This window comes from Equus przewalskii, chromosome 2, assembly GCF_037783145.1.
Source record: "Equus przewalskii isolate Varuska chromosome 2, EquPr2, whole genome shotgun sequence".
In the NCBI taxonomy this organism is placed as follows: Eukaryota; Metazoa; Chordata; class Mammalia; order Perissodactyla; family Equidae; genus Equus; species Equus przewalskii.
In genome coordinates, this window is record NC_091832.1 from 109394557 (window position 1) to 109415197 (window position 20641).

At 37.7% G+C, this 20641-nt stretch overlaps 1 long non-coding RNA gene across 3 annotated transcripts in view; it reads left to right on the forward strand.

Moving 5' to 3' along the window:
* Positions 1-20641, forward strand: part of LOC139081829 (uncharacterized) — a 164228-nt gene that overhangs the window by 23226 nt on the left and 120361 nt on the right. For 2 of the 3 annotated variants that reach the window (XR_011537242.1, XR_011537240.1), the window contains exon 3: positions 8945-9144. The exons of the other annotated variant lie outside the window; for it this stretch is intronic. This is a non-coding gene — a long non-coding RNA (uncharacterized lncRNA). The remainder of the gene's footprint in view (positions 1-8944; positions 9145-20641) is intronic. 3 annotated transcript variants of the gene reach the window in all.

Consider the following 20641-nt stretch of genomic DNA (forward strand, 5'->3'; position numbering starts at 1 on the left):
ATCCTATTTAAAGTCAGGCATCTTTCTGTGTTCCTACTAGATTTTTATCATTTTATCCTTTAATTTTAAACTATCACAAAACCTTGGGACTCATTTCTATGTGAAATAGTTAAGACAACTGACGGCCTTCATTATGTCTGGGGGGAATGCACAGAAACTGGATTTTTCTTTTCTGCCCTTTAGCTTCCTGCAAAAAAAGTTCTCCCAAAAGAAATCTTTGTGCCTTGATTCTAATGGCTATGTCTTATCTGGTGAAAAAGATGCTGCACACAGAAATAAAATAAAAGCATATTTTGGTTCTTACTGACATGAAAATAAGTGACTAAAATTATTAGCAATGATGTTAAACTTTGACCAATGATTACTCTCTCCCTGGTGTTCCAACTCCAGCCTTACTTCGTTTGCACACAGGGAGGCTCATTAAACCCTATCCACTTGGTTATCCAACACTCCTCTCTTAAACTCTTTCCTAGAGGAGCTCCAGAATGACATTTAGACAATTTAGAGGCCTTTCTTAGGATAAAGAATAAAGAATAAATTTAGGGATGAAAATGAATCTTGGATAAATATTCTAAATATAGCTACATAATTATTTTAAATAAAAATGGGAAAATAATCTCAATTAATTGCAAATCTTAAAGAGCTGAAAAATGCCACAAATAACAAAAAATCCAGAAAAATAACATGCAAGATATTAACTGTTTGACTCACCATTAAATGGTTTTTATTCAATACTTTTAGTTGTAAATTCTATAATTGCTTCTTTTTATGAAAATGGTTTTGTAATATAATTTTCTTTAGAGACAATAGAAAGATATTTCAGATTGCCTCCAGTGTAGATAATCAAAATTTGTTTTGTTTTTATTATTGATAGCTCATAAAAATAAATTTCAATGTCACAGGTTGTAGTTAGTAATACCAAGTGATTTATTTAAGTTGTCAAATGTGTTGAAACTCTATCACATTTCTTTCATATATGAGCTGACAAATTTAAATGACTCCTTATAGTTTGGCTCTGCACATTTCTCCTCCCCTCTCCACATTTATCCAGTTGCAAATGCTATAGCTTACTTTTTTACCTCAGCGTGGACACTGGCCTAGCACTCTTCTGTCAGGTCCCATGGTGTGTGGTAGGAGTATTCCTAGCGGACTTTTCTATAATAGGACAGCTAGCAAAAACTACACTATATATAAATGTGGCTGCAAACCGCATACCTACATCACACCAATTCTAATATAAATAATGCATCCCCAATTCATTTTCCCTTTCTGTTGACTCAACACCATATGCCATGAATGGCAGTGAGACAAAAGATTGGAAGGAGTAAAATAAAAAATTTTTAAAAGAGGAGAACTTAAGTGATTATGGTTAAAATATCTTATTATTATTATTTTGAATTACAATCACGGTATTAACAGATGGCTACATCCCCACCTAGGGCCTTGGAAGAAGGCAGAACAAGTGAGGAGCCCTGAAGTTGAAGCTTCATTGGCTTCATATTAGATTCACCTCGCTTGTTCTTCTCTTTACCCAGCCTAAAACCCATGACCAGTTGTTAGAATCATTGCCTTACAAATACCCCCTTTCTCTCCTCTTGCGTCACAATATTAACCTGGCCCAGCCATAGCCCTGGAAGATCCACTTCTCTCTATCTGCTCCCACAGAGCTGAACAGGCCTGGAGAAAACCACATTACCATACTGATTAGGCTCAGGTTAAAGTCATGGTTTTGTGAATAAGCTGGTCTTTAGTACTGCCTGGGAATCACACAGTATTTTTCCAGTCTATTCACTCTTTTACTTTCCTAGACAGCGATTTCTACATTCTCTTCTCCCCTCAAATCCCTAATACCTGACGTCTTCACTCACAGCTGATGACCTAGCTTCCTCTTTCACTAAGAAAATAGAAAAACTCAGAGGGGCTCCAAAAATATTCACCTACCTACTAGCATCTGTACCCGCAATTCTGCCTTTTCTCAGCTACTATGGGGAATATCCTTGTTCCTAGGTAAAGATTCATGACCCTACTCAAGAACTGTGTCCCATCTTTTGTCACTTCTTCAGCATCCAAACTCCAACAATGGCCCCGTAATTCTGCAATATCATCTTTTCCTGTTTACTATGTCTGTAATTTATATCTCTATTATGTAAACATATTATGTATTAATTTCCCCAGAAGTCCTGGTGCTTATGTCCAGCTATACCCAAAGTCCCTATTCTCATGAGTAATAAGCATGTAAATTTTAATATGTTCCTTCCTAAACCACTGATATTTCCTCTTCAAAACTTCAACCTAATTCTGTATTCCCATCTCTGTTAGTGCAACTCCATTTTTCCAAAAGCTCAAGTCTAAATGCTGGAAGTTGCACAATAGTGTCTTTTTCTCCCAATGCACATCCAGTCCCTTAGCAAATCCTATTGTCCTCATCTTCAAAATATACTCAGAATTAAACTGACTACCACATTTCCATTGCTGTAATCCTATTTTTACCACATCTGTCTCCTGGATTAACGCAATCGTCTGCTTACCACCCTTCTCTGGCTTCAGCTTATTTAATTCATTTAAAGTGCAAGTCAGATCATGCCATTCCTCTGCTTAAAATCCCTTCACTGTCCTCATATTTTTCTAAGAGGAAAAGCCACAGCCCCAAACAATAACCTACAAGATCTTAAACAATCTGAACCCAAGACCTCTGAGAGCTGGGTCCTATTGTCCTTCCTACTCTATTTCAGCCCCTCTGGCCTCGTTCTTCTTGTAGGTCAGGTACCCTCTATCTCAAGGCCGTGACACCTGCTGTTCCCTTTGCCTGAGGAGTTCTTCCTTTCCGTCCTCATTTCCTTGTCTCCTTTACTCTTTTCCCTCAAATCTCCTTCTCTGAAAATTCTATTTAAAATTTCACCCTCCAACTTTTCTTTTCCCATTTTTATCTTGGTTTTCCTCCGTAACAAACTTGCCACCTTGTAGCAAGCTATACACATTGAACTTGTTGCTGTTATTATTTTCTTTCTCCACTCATTCTAAGGTAAATTCCATGCGGGCAGAAATTTTTGTCTGTTTCCTTTATTGCAGTTTCCACAGTATTTAGACTTTTGCCTGGAAAATATTTGACACCCAATCATTTTGAAATGAATGTGTGAATAAAAATTAAGTGAATCTTACAGTGACACTTGGCATATTAAAAGAAGTTTAACAGGTTAGCTCAACAGCTGAAACAAAAATTTTAACAGAGATAGGTGAAAAAAATAAGCTTAGATCATTACTGCATACCAGACACCAAATTTAATTCTAGATGGATTAAAGCACTGATCACTTTTTTTAAAAAAAGTAAGAAGCTAGAGAAAATTAAAAAGCTAATGTCCATCAGATCTCTGACTGGTGGAGGATCTTCTATGTATAAAAGCAAATAAAGACACCTTAAATTAAAAAATATTTTAAAGCAACGGAAAGGGTAATGCAGGAAGATACTGATAGATGTGATTACTTCTGGATATCCATAAAGAACATATCGAAAATTTAAAATTGGATGTTTAAAACAAATAAGATAAGCAAACTTTTAATAACCTGCATGAAGATACTAGAAAAACTAGAAGATACATGAGTATAGGAGATGAATAGAAAATTCATAAAAAGATATTTATGACTGCTGCAAGCAGGAAGGAGGCTGAGTGTTAACTTTTGGTCATGATTTTTGGAAAACAAATTCGCAGCGTTATTAAGAGACCCTTTTGGCCGTACCCTTCTGTAGTCGTTTGAACAGTGCTTCTCCTCCCCATGCAACCATATGGATATGCGCCCCCTGAACCTGTGACTGTGAAGTTATTTGGAAAAATGTCTTTGCAGAGCTAAGTAAGGTAGGGTCTTGAGATGAGATGAGATCATCCCAGATTAGAGTGGGCTCTAAATCCAATGACAAGTATCATAAAGAGAAGAGAAGGGGAAAGGACACACAGAGGAGAAAGCAATGTGAAGATGGACGTAGAGATTGAAGTTATACAAGCCAAGAGCCAAGGAAAGCCTGGAGCTCCCAGAAACTGGGAAAGGCAAGGAGGAATTCTCCCCTACAGCCTTCAGAGGGAATGTGACCCTGCTGACACCCTGATTTCAGACTTCTGGCTTCCAGAACTAAAAGAGAATGAATTTCTCTTGTTTTTCAGTTGAGGTATAATTGACATATAACTTTATATTAGTTTCTGGTGTATGATGTAATGATTCAATATTTGTATATATTGCAAAAGGGCCAGCACAGTAAGTCTAGTTAACGTCAGTCACCATACATAGTTATGAAATTTTTTTCTTATGATGAGAACTTTTAAGATTTACTCTCTTAGAAACTTTCAGATATCCAATACGGTATTATTAACTATAGTCACCATGCTGTACATTATGTCCTAATGACTTATTTATTTTATAACTGGAGATTTGTACCTTGTGAGCTCCTTCATCCATTTCAGCCCCCAGCCACCCCCAGCCCCTGCCTCTGGCAGTGAGCAATCTGTTCTCAGTATCTATGAGCTTGAGTTTCCGGATTTTTAAAAATTCCACACATAAATGAGATTGTATAGTATTTGTCTTTCTCTGTCTGACTTATTTCACTTTGCATAACACCCTCAGGGGTCTATCTATGTTGTCACAAATGGCAAAATGTCATTGTTTTTATTTTGGCTGAAGAATATTCCATTGTATAGATATACCACATCTCCTTTATCCATTCATCCATTCATGGACGCTTGGGTTGTTTCCTTTTCTTGGCTATTGTAAACAATGCTGCAGTGAACATAGGGGTGCAGATATGTTTTCAAGTTAGTATTTTTGTTTTCTTCAGATAAATACCCAGAAGCGGAATTACTGGATCATATGGTAATTCTATTGTTAATTTTTTGAGGAACCTCCATACTCTTTTCCATAGTGGCTGCACCAATTTACATTCCTACCAATAGTGCACAAGGATTCTCTTTTCTTCACATTCTCACCAGCACTTTTTATGTATTTTTGGATAATACCCATTCTAACAGGTGTGAAGTGATGTCTCCTTGTGATGATTAGTGAGTTGAGCACGTTTTCATGTACCTGTTGTCCATCTATATGTGTTCTTTAGAAAAATGTCTATTTAGATCCTCTGCCTACTTTTTAATCAGATTGTTTGATTTTTTTCTATGGAGTTGTATGAGTTCTTTATATATTTTGGATATTAGATATATAATTTCCAAATAGTGTCTCACATTCCATAGGTTGTTTTTTCATTTTGTTGATGGTTTCCTTTGTTGTGCAGAAGCTTTTTAGTTTGATGTAGTCACCCTTGTTTAATTCTCCTTTTATTGCCTTTGCTTTGGGTGTCAGATCTGAAAAATCATTGCCAAGACCAATGTCAGGGAGCTTACCACCTATGTTTTCTGCTAGGAGTTTTACAGTTTCAGGCCTTACGTTCAAGTCTTTAATCCATTTTGAGTTGATTTTGTGTATGGTGTTAGATAGTGATCCAGTGTCAGTTTTGTCCAGTTTTCTCAACACCGTTCGTTGAAGAGATTGTCTTTTCCTCGTTGCATATTCTTGAGTCCTTATCGTCTGCTGTTTTAAGCCCCTAATTTGTGGTAATTTGTCAGGGCAGCCATGGGAAATGAACACACCTTCCTAGACCTGAGTGGGCCCAGAAAACATAACATAGTATACACATAGGCATACACTCAGATGCAAGCCTACATGTGTGCGGGCACACGCGCACACACACATGAATACTTTTTCTCATCTGAAGTGGAAAATGGCACCTAATTTTTTAAAGTAGCGTTCCAGTTTTTCAAGACAGTTTGGTTTGTGCTGGAAGACAATTTTCCTTGGGTCTCCTGTGTTTCTGCACACTTTGTGAGCAAGTCATAGAATGTTCTTTTTTCCAGACTGTCTTTTCAAAGAAATTTGAATAGAAAACAGCCTTGGAAGACAGGCATAGTGTCTCCCCCTGTAGGAAGGAACAAGCACGTTAACCACTCATTAGCAAAGACTGGAGTTCCTAAGCGCAGGGTCCCTCGTCTATAATGCAGCCCTCTTTGTGTGCAGGTGTCTTCTAGCCCTCTTTATGTGGCCCTGTAATAACTGGGGCTTGAGCATCCGCACAATGGTGATACCCTGGCCACTGCATTTGCCATGAGTAATAAACTGTCCATCTCTGATCCAGGAGTCTCATATCTTCTACCAGTGTTCATAAAACTGTGGCAGGCTCACTTGTTAGCTTGAAAGTAGTGTAAACTCTTGACAATTTATTTTTCCATAGACTCCTTAATCTGTTTGACTGTCAAACATCTATCTCTTGTCTTTGTCTATCTTATGAGTTTATGACTAATACTTGTAACAGTCTGCCAGCCATCACTCCCCAGAGGGCCCATAATGTCTCATACTGGACATGTTCCAAAATTGAGCTCATAATTTTTCCTTCAAGTCCTTTTTACCCACTTTGAATTGAAACCTCAGTTAACGTGATCACCATTTCACTGTCTAGTAGTATTTGACTCTTCCTTCTTCTGCTTCGTAAAATCTAGTGTTTCTCGTTAATTTTACTTCCAAAATTGCTTTCATATACTCCTATCCATACACCTGTGTCTGCGCTTGTGTTAATCTAGGTCCTCTGAGAAACAGATGCTAAGGTGGGATTAAACATATTAGAATTTTATTAGGGGAGATGCCTATGTGAGAGAAAGCAGTGAGAATTCTGGAAAGGCTATGAGCCATCAGGCCATGACACAAGATTGCCTGTGAGTGAAAGAAGGAAGATGGGGTGGGAGCAACCAAGAATGCCGTGCAGTCTGAGGCAAGCTGAGCAAGCTGTGGGGGATTCTCAAGTCTAAGACAACCCTCAGAGGATCCTCATGTCTCCCAGGAATGAGCCTGCCTTAGTATTCCTACTGAGATGTGCAGTGTTCCCAAAGGCAGTCTCCGAGAAGCATAGGTTGGCGTAAATGCCACAATGGTGGCCTAAGTCAATTACTTTCCCCTTATTTGGAGATCTGTAAAATGCTTTCTCCTGGTTGCCACAGCGCTCACGAAGGACTTTGTGTTTTAATAATAGTTTTAATCTTCAGCGTTATCCAGAAACTCCCTGTGCTAATCTGTCTTGAACTGTGTTGCAAGAATTAAGTTCCTAAAGTACAAATCTGACCATTCACTTCTTTGTAACAAACTATCAATATTTTCTTATTCCCAATCCTGTTCTTCAATGCCCCATTGAAAGCATGTGCCTTTCCCCAGCATTTCAAGCAAGAATATTCTGAACTCTGCTCTCAAATTCAGGCAATTGCGCATGGCAACAATTTTGGGTATTTTCCCTGATGTTTAGTGAGTTAAGCAAAACTTTATAAACTTTAGCGTTGGGGTCAGAGTCTCCTTGTGCTGTTTCCTCTGGCTGATTTTAGATTCTAATTGCAACACTTGCAACCAGAAGCCTCCTTTCTACGGCCCCAAGTTCCTCTACTCACCTTATCTTCCCGCCTTTCCTCTCAGGCTTTCTGATTTTGATGTGAAAATCTCTTCAGTGGCATGTCTGACAACTTAATTAGATCTGCAGACAGCTCTTGTGAAAACTCTCATCCTCCCAGGAGCCATGGATCTCACACTTACGGGGCTGGAGGCTTGAGCACATATGGAGGTTTGCTTACATTCTCGTGATTTTTGCCATAAATTAAATATTCCTCTAATAAACACCTGGTATTGTTCTCTTCGTGAATTTCCTGTGGGTCATACATTATAGATGTCTGTTCACTTTTATTATTTACAGCTTTTTTTAAAAAAAAATAACGAAACAATATTTAAAAATTTTTCTGTGTTTAGAATTTTTTTCTTTTCTGGTATTTATTTTCATAGTTTCTATTTTCCCAAAATCTTAATTGTCCTCATTCTCAATTATTTAAAGAATTAAAAAACAGATATATTCAGTGATTTAAAATTTTGATTAAAATTTCATTAAGAATTAGAATCAACTAAATGCACGTGTCAATAACTTTGAAATTAAATTGTTGTATTTATATTTTCAGAATATTTTTACTAAAATATTCAAAATCATATATTGAAGTTAAAATAAATAATATAAATTGTAATTTAAGAATTAAATGAAATTAAATAAAAATTAAATAACAAAACAAATGTTTTATTTAATTTTTGGCATTTTAATTTAATCTTATTAAATATTTTCATAAAAATGAAACTCTTTACAATTCATTGAACATCATGTAGCCAAAGTAAAAAATGATACTACACTTCGTGATGGTCAATTTTATGTGTCAACTTGACTGAGCCATGAGGTGCTCAGATTTTGGTTCAACCTTATTCTGGCTGTTTCTGTGAGGCTGTTTTCCTATGAAATTATCATTTAAACTGGTAGACTGTGTAGAGCAGGTTGCCCTCTTCCTTGTGGGTGGGCCTCATCCAGTAAGTTTAAGACCTGAATAAAACAAAAAGGCTGACCGTCCCCCAGGTAAGTGAGCGTTCCTTCCTTCTGCCTGTTTGCCTTCTATCTGAGTCACTGGTTTTTTCCCACCTTTGGATTGTGACACATCGGCCCTCCTGGGCCTCCAGCTTGCCGCTCACCCTGCAGATCTTGGGACTGGACCTCATCCTTGATCTCATGGCGCTCTCTCGCTATATATATGTTCTTTTGGTTTTGTTTCTCTGAAGAACTCTAATGCCTGCTTCATGCACATTATATCTAAATTATAATACACAGACACAAGTTTAAGAAAAGAACAGAATGTTTAATATTGGGAAATTTTCCTCAAAGACCGCATGCCATTATTGTGACTACTGTGCTAACCTGTGAGTACCATGGTGTCACGAATTGGGGCACCAAGAAAAACAAGGAAGCAGATGCTTGACACTACTTCATTATGCAAGAATCTATTACATTCTTGCTATCTAAGAGGAAGGGTTTGACAAGTTAATTAATTTGTCTTTCCTCTTATCTAAGCACTTCCATCATACAAGTCCTCTCTGCAATGCAAAACAGTATTTGTCTTCAGCAATGCCAGCAACACTGTCTGCAAGCCTTCACGACATCAGCTGTGCTTGTGTTTTGTTATGAGGACTTACAGCAAGAGATATGGAGAAGCATCCTGTAGGATAGGACCTGAACAGCATAAGTCACACCAGCAGATGTGCAGAGTTTATGTGAGTACTACCTGGTGAATCCCAAGTGACACAACTGTTTGCGTGTGTGTGTGTGAGTGTGCATATATTTGTATGCCCATGATTTCTGAGGCCTTTAAACCTGATGGCTCTAAATCTGGGGTCCCTCTTGCCTAGATGTCATAATGGTAGTGATAGAATTAGCCCATAGGCTTACCAACTTTGTTGGAGTTTAAAAACATTAGGGCCAGACATTATGTTCTTCCTATATGACATAGACTGAATGTTTACGTCCCCCCAAAATTCACATGTTGAAATCTAATTCCCAATGTGATGGTATTTGGAGATGGGGTCTTTGGGAAGTGATTAGGTCATGAGAGCAGAATTAGTGTCCTTATAAAAGAGGCCCCAGAGAGCTCCCTCACCCCCTTCCACCATGTGAGGTTACAGTGAGAAGATTACCATTTATGAGCCAGGAAGCAGGCCCTTGATTTTGGACTTCCTAGCCTCTAGAACTGTGAGAAATACATTTCTGTTGTATATAAGTCACTAAGTCTATGGTATTATTATAGCATGCTGAACAGACTAAGATACTATAAAAGAGAAAATAGACCTACTTTAGGGCTGACACTGTGTTAATCTTGGGGCTTCAATGGTGAGCAATAGGTATGATTTCTCTTATTGGGGTCATTACAATCTATTGATGTATATACATGTTAAACAGATGATTACTCATAGCGTGTGTGCTAGGAACTATATAGCAAAGTTACAAGGTACGATGGATATTCTGATTGGTAGGGCATAGGTCACTGCTATGGTTGGGAAGGTGAGGTATGATTGTAACTGCAGGCCTTTCAGGACCAGTTCAACTGACCCCATCTCTTATGAACAGGGTTGATTAAGAATTGCCTTTCAGAAAATCTGCAAAGTCACTTAGCCAGGGTATGTGCAAAAGAAAAAATTGTGACCTGAAACGACCTTGGAACCAAATATCCTCCTTCCCATGGAAGCCAAAGACAGGAACATGACCGGAATTTGAAAGTCAGACTCTTATCAGAAGAAAGAGGGTCTCTCATTCAGGAAGATCCAGTGTTAAAACTCCCTCCCCACCTCATCAAAAATGTTTAGAACGCCATCATAAATGTTTAGAACCCTGTCATAAATGTCTAAAACCTTACTGTAAATGCTAGAATCCCACCAATCAAAACCTGTCCCACCAGCATTTCTGCATGCTGGCCTCTTCTCCCTAACCTCTTCGATTTTGCCCTAAATCTTGAATTAGAGAGACAAATCTGAGGTCACACACCCCCTGTCTCCCTGCAGATCAATCTCACAGAATTAAAGCTGATTTCTCCCCTGAAGTCTGATGCCAAAATCCATTGGCTTGTTTACACACATCAGGCTGAGAATCTCAATTTTGTGCAGTAACATGATGAAGGCTGGTTTCCACCAGACACATGTATTACCATTGAAGAAGGTGGTTTCCCAAAGTCAGAGGACTCTGTTTATATAAAGATGGTCCTCTACTATGAGAATCAACATTTAAGAACATTCCTGAACAATGAGTATGAGTTGGTCAGGGCTGGTGTCTTATATTTGAACTTTATTGCCACATAATTTATACTTGGAGCCATGAGAATGCATGAGGACCCTACTGACAAAGTACGGAGTGACTATCATTGAGAAGAGTGTCCAGAACGATTTTAGCATTTATCATCAGGCAAACAAAACTGAGACCCACTGGCCAGAAAACAAAGTTTGATTAGAATGCGTAAAGCAATTTCAGAGTGCCCTTGGCAGAGGCTGTACCCTTAATATGTTTAGTTGAATTATGAATCATGCTTCTGTAGCTCTCTAGACTTCCAAAGTGTCATTGTGCTCTGGGGACTGATTGTCCCAACAGATGTTTAACCAGGCCTCCAGGACAAAAAGAATTCAAACAAGTTAATGAAATCTTTATTATTAACTTGGGAAATTTTAGAACAAATTTCTGAGAGAGGACCAACAAATAAGTACATCAGCTAAAGGAATCCAACATCCTAACTATATCAATAATTTGGAAATGATGAGCCAAATATGACATTTAATATGTATTAACGTAGAGTTTGATACTTGGGTTCAAGAAATAAGTAGCAAATCTAAGAGGACACACTAGCTCAGTAGCATCACATGCGATTTAGGGACTTAAATTTTCTGTAAGCTTAGTGTGAGCCAACAGTAAAAGATGGCTGCCCAACATGCTCGAACAATTTCAAAGTAGTTTAACAGGAGCATAACCTCTAGAGTGAAGGAGGTAATATGTTTGATCTTTTGAGTTTTAGACAGGCAAGTAAAAGGTATGATGCTAAACCAGAAAACATTTAGAGGATAATTACAAGAAAGATGAGAGTACATAAAACGAGAGGATATTTATTCCATAAAGGAGAAAACTCAGTTGTCTTTATGTGAAAAATTTTCTTGAAAAACTAGGTTAGACTTGTTCTTTAGGTCCTGGCTTCCATTTAAATAAGGTTGTCAAGAAAGGAAAGTTGGGGCAAGTGACATTTTATCAGAGATGTGAGGAAAGTGATGAATTGGGCAGAATAAAGATCTGGGGGGAAATAAGTATAATGAGAAAACAGCCACTGTACAGCCTGAGGCAGGAATGAGAAAAAGGTTTGGAAAAATAGCAAGATTCTATACATACATACATGAGTTAAAAATAACATGGGTGTGCATACACACATGTACATTTAACTGTATGTGTGCTCTGAAAAATTGTTTCACCAAAGAGGAGTCTAGGGTCTTATGTTAAGGGTACACGCTCATGGTGGAAGAAAGACGACTCGAAGCATTTCAGCAATGATGTCCCTTTAAACTAATTAGTGCTGCTTTCCTAAAGGGTGGTTCAATGAGGGCAATTAATCCTTCAATTGTTTTTCTAGATTATATCATTGAAAATAAACAATACAACTTTATTTAGAGTTAGCGTTATAATGATTGTTTGAACATTATTCCCTATCCATTTAGGCAAAATTGTGATTCGATTTCATTTTCTATGTGAAATAGGAAGACTGAGAAAAAGAAAAAAAAGAATACAGTAAACAGTTGACCATTCAAAGGCAGATTATTGCAGTTTATCTGCAAATATTTCTCAAGTTTTTGGTTGACGTGCTTATCACCAACTTTGCAAAATTAACTCCTTTGTTTACACTGTCTTGCCTTCTCTGCTCTCAGGAGATTATTTCAGGATGATTTCCTTGTGTGGATTTCAATCAGACTTCTGGAGTCCCAAATTACCCTTTTCTTCATTATAATTTCATGAGGAGAGTCTTAAAGATCATATCAGATCCCTTCTCATGTGTGAGTACTGCTTTGAGTCTGATTAAATAAATGAAAAAATCATTTAAAATTTAGCAGATGAGCTCATAGAGGGAAAGAGAGAACAAAAGCAAGTCTGTGGTCCAACAAAACCTCTTGTTTTTCTACAACATAAATAGCTCCCTAAAGTCATAGGCCCTTTTACAAAGCGTATTCATATATACCAGTTTGATCTTCACAAAGAGATTTTGCTAGAATGGGTATCGTATATATTATTTTGATCAGGAAACAAATTCATAGATTTTCAGCAACTTTATCAAGTAAGTAGAAGAGTAAGAACCGGAACTACTGGTTTCTTCCTTCCAGCTCCAGGTTGTTTACACTTTCCTAGAAATGTTTTACTGAAAAACGGAATAAGCTAATCAATTAAGAACAGACAAGAGATTTTCACATATTGAGGTATGTAGGGTAACTATTCAGGTTCAAAACTGATTCGGCATGAACTCAAAAGCCTGACTTATGGCCTGTCAAACATACATTGTACATCTGCTTAACCATTAAAGAATGCCCTTTGTTAAGGTAAGAAAGCAGACTTCCCCTCCTACGCCCTGTTGGTAACACTCCATTAGTAAAGCTCAGATTAGTCCCTTTCTGGAAGTGGGCGTCATGTTAACCTACTAATTTGCAACTAAAGATCTCTTTGAAACTTTGATGAAAATCTATCCTAGGTGGTGTTTATTGGATGTTCCTTGTTCTAAAAAGATATAAGACTGTACTGAAAACCATGCTTCTCTGGAACACTTTCTAAGGCCTTCCTGGGTTGTAATCCTCGCTCTGGCTCAGGCAAAACTCACCTTATTTCTCTTATCCATACAATGATTATTGGCTATTTTTCATCAACAGAACAAAGAATGATCTAAGCAAACAGATATCAATTTCTACAACATTTGACGTTATAAACTTTCCCTACTTTTTGAAACCGTGTTCCCTTGGCTTCCCAGACCCTGGAATCCACTCAGTCTTCTTCTAATCCTTCTTTTGAATTCCTTTTGCTGATTTATCCTTTCGTGCTCTGACACTCAGGGTTCCATAGGATTTATTCTTGCTTCTCTTTGCAGCCTGCACACTCCTCCCTAAGGATCTCAAATTTCTATTTCCAGAATTCACCTGCCTTCCCAAGTTCCAGTCTATTCTGAGCAGATATATCATCGGTTGACGTAGGTGTGGTTTTGTAAGGATGGGAATTAGAGAAACCTGAAAATGTTTACAAAAACAATTTACTGGAATGCAAAAGAAGTCAGCTAAAAATAAGTAAAAGAAGCTTCAGCAGCATTGAGGAACAAACTTAACTTGTAATCTAAGGCTTTGTGGTGAAACCGATCGTTCCAAGAATTTTCAAAATTCCAGCATAAGAAGCTGAGAAAACTAACATGATTATCAAGGAGAAGGAGAAAGGATCTCAAGGATGGGGGTCCCTGTCACCTAAGTGGTCAGGACCAAAGAGCATCGTGATACAAGCCTGGGAGGAATGTAGAATTGTCTGTTACTTCACTGCTGTGACTCTGGCACCTATAATCACGCTAGCATACAGTAGTTGTTTAATCAGCATTTATATGAATGAATAAATAAATAGAAGCTGGAAGAACTATCGCTGACAATGCATGTGATGGATATTCTAGAAGAGTTTTTCATTAAGTTCCATATTCTTTAAAACATAGGCAGTTTTAAAAATGATTAGTTTGAGAATGAACCTGTCCAGTGTGTTATTCTTCCTTCCTTTAACTGAACATAATCATCAAATTCTATGACAATGTCAAAAACCCTGTATTTGGCAAGGGTAAATTTGAAAAGAATGTTGAATGATAAATAATGTGTGCTTTTACTTCTTGACCAAATAAGATTGGTATTGATTTTTTTGTGTGTTTAAAGCAAAATGTTTTATTCCTCTTTCGATTTATTCTTTCCAGCTCGTTTATTGTTGATGGAGAACAGTAAGTACCAACTATAATTTTGTTAGACCATGGATCTCTTGTTATCAGTGACAATTCTGAGAGTATCAGAGTGAAAATGAAGTGTGTTGAGAGGACCAGGTAATCGTTACGCCTAAGGGATATTCCGGTGCAATTTTTAGACAGCTTGCTTTAACGACTAAATGGTTTTATTTTTTTGTGTTGTACTTATTACTAATTAAAATTTTGATATTGGTGTTTTTGAGACACAAAAATATATTTGCTTCAGTGCAGTGTTATGATTGGCCTGCCTTGATCACACGCCTCTTCTCTAGTTAGGAAAAGGTGGGGAGTCTAATAGGCTCACTTGATTTTATCCAAAGGGAAAAGAAAAGATCCCCAGAGGATAGTGGGGACTGACAGAAAGAGAAAAACACTATTTTTTGGTCTGATTGTTTTATTAAATAACTGCCTTAATTCCATTTTTTACATGCGGCTAGAATTGCAGTTTCAGAGAACTAGGAAGCAAGAATTAAAGGAAGGGAATGGGGATCTTTAGCCAAAGACAAAAAGACTGAGAGGAGTTGGGGTTCATTCACTTTAGTGACATTGCTTAATGAAAATAAAACACAATATTTACACTGCAAGATCACAAATTTGTGTTTCTATAGTACTAACAAAATATAACTGGTATTTTGCAATATTAATTAGATAATAACTGAAACAAAAATTTGTCTACAATATTCAACAGTCTTCATTCAACATTGAAAACATGGTCACACATTTCACTTATCATTGGTTAAAGAAAATCCACACTCTCTTTTCTTTGTAAATTTAACTTTTCTGAAGACATACCCACAGATAATCAACTATGGCCTCCATATTACTAAAAACATTTACTTTCATTTCAACCAAACACTTTTTTGGGGAAAAAAGATTTTAATTTCCTCTATTTTTGAAGTCTCGTAGAAGGAGGACTTCGAACTCAGTGGCAACCAGGGTGGAGGTTGAAAGGAAAAGTGGGCCAACATTCAGAAACAATTCTGTCCTATTCTATTTCCTTAGGCCAGTAGAACCATAGCAACAAATAATTTTTGAGTTATACAAATCCCTGAGCTAATCCTTTATTAATGTGCTCGTCTAATTAGCTCTATAAATAGTATATGAATGAATGAATGAAAATTAAATTAATAAGTGCATAAACTAAAACAAAATAATAGCCTTTATAGAATAAACAATTATTGCTTCACTGAGGGAAAACATTAATACATATGAATTGCTTTTAGAAAAACTTTTCACACCGCTTACTCTCTTTTGAAATTTACTTAAATGCTTTTTATTTATAACTATATATTTTGACTTATAGAAAGTAATATAACCAGCGATAGACTGCAAAATTGGTCCCAAACTCTTCCCTTCCCATCAAGAGGTAGATTTTCTGCCCTTGCTTCTGGCTGCTATGCAGCCTTCTTGGACCAATCAGACATTAGCAGGCGTGTCATAAGTAGAGGCTTGAAAAATGCTTATAAATTGGTGTTTACTCTTTTTGACTCTTGGAACTCTCCCTGCGTTCTGTAAAAAACCCTTAGATAGCCTGATAGGGAATGAGTGATTCCACGCAGCAGAGAGACAAGCAGTCCCAGCTGAGTTCCCTGTCCATCTACCCACCAACCTGCCCTCAGCTGGCCTGGCAGCTAATTGCAGGTCCAAGTGTAATACCAGGTGAACCAGAAGAACTGCACAGCTGAGGCAAATAGTCATTGTTTTAATCCATCAAGTTTGGAGTAGTTTGTTACACAGCACTAGATAACTCACACAGAAATTGGTATTTAGAAGCAGAGTGTTCCCATAACAGAAAATTTGTATTATTGGAGGGCAAGTAGAAAATTATTAAAGATGCTGTTTGCAAAGGCTGGAAAAATGTTAAGTAAACTTTGTGGAGGCTGGAAAGATGGCAAGAAAATGGATATGGCATACTGGAAAAAAAAAGATCATTCATGTGTGTGGTGAGACAACTGGCTAAGCTGTCAACTGTAATAACTTGGAGATAGAAATGGACTAATGAGCTTGTGTCATTGGCAAGGTGATCTCCAAACAGAATGCTGAAGTGTCCATTGCTTTCTTTTAGCTGTCTCTGATAAATAATTCCAGGAAGAAAGAGACAAATTAAAGAAAGAATGGTTCAGTTTACAAGAAGAATTCAGAGGGAATATAAATGGACCAGGATGTGAGGATCTGGAAAATGAAACTGTTTGTCTTTAGCCAAGGACAGAACTTAAAATAAATAAAAACCTGGAAGATGAAATCCAAAGCATTGCCAATAAAACTTGGCATCACGGTCATAATGATTAAAGAGAGTCATGGCATCAGATCAAATCAAGGATATGGCCTTAAAACTGTTTGTTAAGACCTCTAAAGATTTAAGGAGACTGATGTATCCAAAATAGAGAAAAGCCTGTGTGGAAAACAAATGGGGATGTAATTTTTATCAAATGTAATGGCCTATTATCTGATACAAGGGAGTTGTATCAGTAAAAGGGTCCCAGCTTGAAATAAAGAGACTGAGAAAATTACATAAAATCCTCTGGGCCTTTCATTTTCTATGGATGGGAAACAGGCTAAGAAATCTACTTAGCTTTTCTTGTAGAAAAGGAAGAACTTCTCTGAGGGTGGAGCCAAGAGCCTAGAGTGTGGAGTTAAGAGCTACGAAGAACAAGAAAATGGATAAAGGAGTCATTCTCATGATGAGGTGGATGAGAAAATGTGCTGCTCAGATTTTGTGTACTGGAAAGCATAAATGAGTGATGCCCGCTACCTACCTGGTCCCACCACCGTATTGAGCCACTTCCTATAGGCCGCTCTGAGGCAATGACTGACCATAATGGGAGTACGAATGCTGACCCATGCCTGCAGAATAAGAAATGCCTTTAATAACTTTGGCTCGAGAACTCTCCGTCTGCCTCATTGAAAATTTTTAAAAACTCTACTGCAGTCTGAGGCTCCAAGTCCTCAGCTTTCTTCCTTGGCCCTCTCTATCATAGGTGGTCTGAAATCTTGCTCTACCTTCTCTGGCTCTGCCCCTTCATCCTTCATCAATAAATCTCTTGCTCATCTAACACATCTTGGTGTCTGCTTTTGGAGAACCCAAACTGTCATAGGGACATTCTCTGGTCATTTTCTGTAGAACATGACCCCATCATTCTCCAGTTGCCTTAGCCCAGCTTCATTTTTCTCGTTAACCTATCATCTCATTCCTGTTTATTTCTCTCTTCCCTCAATAGAATGTAAGATCCTTGAAGATGGAGAATTTATTTCTTTAGTTTCTATAATGCAGCCTCTGTACAAGTACCTTTCATATGGTTGGCTATAAATATCTGTTGAATGAGTAAATGTATGAAGAAAGAGGCCCGAAGCAGCTGTGGAGGAGGCCGATATTGAAATTCAGGAATAAGGATATTAGGTTCCATGTTGCTAAACAGCCCTGTTGCTAAATGATGGAAAACATTTCAAGCATATCACAAGAATCTTTGGTTAACTGATAATGGTTGAAGTAATAATTTAAAACTTTGAGTTGTTAAATTACTTTTTAAACTCTTCAGCACTGCTAGGAGCAGCCTGCACACAAAGAACTCTGGTATTTTTGATACCCATTAAACTGCTGTAAGTAGTAATCAGCGAACCCCTGAACGCTTACTTTAATACACACCTTATTCCCCCACAGTGATAAGTCAATGTTTGTCACTATGTGCCGTGGAATTCCAACATCCCTCCTCGAATGCTAATCAATTCTTTACTGACTTCAAACTCATCAGATGAGATGACCAATTTCAAATTCCCATTTTTTTTGAGTGCTAGATGCCTCAAACTACCTCTGAAGTCAGTTGGTATAGTGGTTATTATCCTTACTCTAAGTCAATAGACTCCACTCTCACAGGTTAGGGGGAAAGTATTTATTAAGAAGTATTAATAAACTCCCAGTCGTTGCTCTCAGACTACACCACAGAACCAGAGGGTTAGCAACTAATGCTGCTGAACCCGCTGCCTCAGTCACGATTAGGAATGGGCCATCACAATTATTTATTTTATTCTTTTAGCTTTTAAATTGTTTTGTTACTAAAAAAACCTTCATTTTTTTTTTTTTTTTTTTTTGTTTTCTGACTTTGTGCTGTGCCTTCAACACTTTCACAATGATTTTCCCACTCCTCAGCAAGGCAAGTTCACTTGATCCTATCGCGGACATATTTAGCACACATGGAACCACCCGTAGCCCTGATAACATGGTTTTTCACTTTAGATAACCTCATAAGAACTTTAGGTCTTACAGCATGAGTCCCTTGAAGTCAGCCTGGGCACATGGCATATGCAGATTTTGGTGTCTTCCTAAGCATCTTGGTACAAAGATATACAGTTCTATTACCAGGGGCTCAGGACAGCCTAGTTTTGTTAGAGGCTGTATTTTAGGGTAGCTTATGATGGTATGTGAAACCCTGGATGTTCAGAATGCCTCTAGACACATCCTGGAAAAGCAAAGGGCCACCATTATTGCCAGCCCCATAAATTCACTGCCTCGCCCCTGTGTGCTCCAGCTATTTGGGTGCCCTAGTTCTGGCTGATTTTCTGACATGACTTACTTGTGAATCAAATTCACATGCAGGCACATTAAATTGGCAGAACCTGATTCACATATCTTCAAGCTAATGGGAAAAGTAATTGGGAATATAGGGTTTCAATTTGGGAAAGTGAGATTCACAATGCAGGGAGGTATTGAAATATACAAAGAGTGCTTGATAGCTTTTAGACAGCTGCTAGTGACAGATTTCCACTGAAATTAATATCTAATTTATAATGATATAATAGCAATACCTATAAAAAGCTTACTTTGTACAAATTTGTTTTATGCATTCTACATATATTAATTCATTTTATCATCACATCACTCCTGGGTGATTTATACTGTTATTTACCCTATTGTATGGATCAAGAAACTGAAGCATTGACATGTTAAATGACGTGCCAAAGGTCACAGTGATTGCACAGGGCAGAGCTGAGATTCAGATGCAGGTAGTGGTTCAGGAGTCCACATTCTCACTTTTTACCAGTGTACACATAGGCTTTCACATATGTGGATATAAAGTGCATCGGCAGATCAATGTGGAATCGGCTTTCACATATGTGGATATAAAGTGAATCAGCAAATCAGTGTGGAATAGGCAAAAAAGAAAAAGAAAGCAAAAGGGGTAGACTATATGAAGAGTGTCGGGGAAGTGGGAGAATCCCCCACCGACTTTTCCTTAAGATTCTTATGGCTGGTCAAATAATTAAAAAGGTAGATTAGCAGGAGAAAATTAAACCAAGTTTAATAGCATGTATACATGGGAGAAACTCAAAAGAAACCGAGTAACTCAGCCATCTGGCCGAGGCCGCCTCTTTAAATATCTTCAGCTATAGACAAGGAAGACATTGCGGGTAGTGATTTGGGGCTTCAAAGGGGTGGAAGTCAACTCACATGGAAATGGAAAAGCAAATGTTTGGTAAACAGAACTTTGCTAAGAGTGGGCTTAGCAAGGATCCTTCCAGTCTACCTGAACCCAAAATGATCTACGGTGATGGCCTGTCCTGGGGACAAGCCTTTGTTTTAAATTTCTTTTAGGCAGTTGGGGGGAAAGGTCGAATGTTCTTCCTGAGTCTTCTGAGCCTTTATTGTCTTCAGCTCGAAATAATCCCTATACCTGAGAAGTGCATCTTGGGGCAGCCTGCCCTGAACCCCATCAATAGGAAAATCACAGGAAATGAGCAGTGATGGTTAATAAAATGGATATTAACTATACAATTATTTCATATTTCTTTGGGCCCAATACTCACACACATTACCTGGATAAATCATATTTACCTTAAAGAATTGCCTTAGACATCAGTTTCTCAAAGTTCATTTACTGGTTCTTCAAATACATAGTTCAAATCCCCTTCAAGCTGCCCCATACTACTAACCGTCAGAACAGTTCCAGTCCTGAGTTGTAATTGTTTAGTTTCTGGGTGTCAGCATCATGAGGACACACGCATTGTCTGACACACCCTCAATGATATACTTAGCATTCGTCACACAGTAGCCACTCAATGAAAATTGTTAAATGTAATCACACGTCTGCTATTAACTCTTCAAGGATTATTGAAAAATTCTAGGCACCTGTTCCTTTAGAAATTTCTAATATATACTAAAAAAAAGTAAAATACCTTCTCCACACTAGAACATGCTCTAATCTCCTTACTTAGAGTTTTACTCCTGTAACATA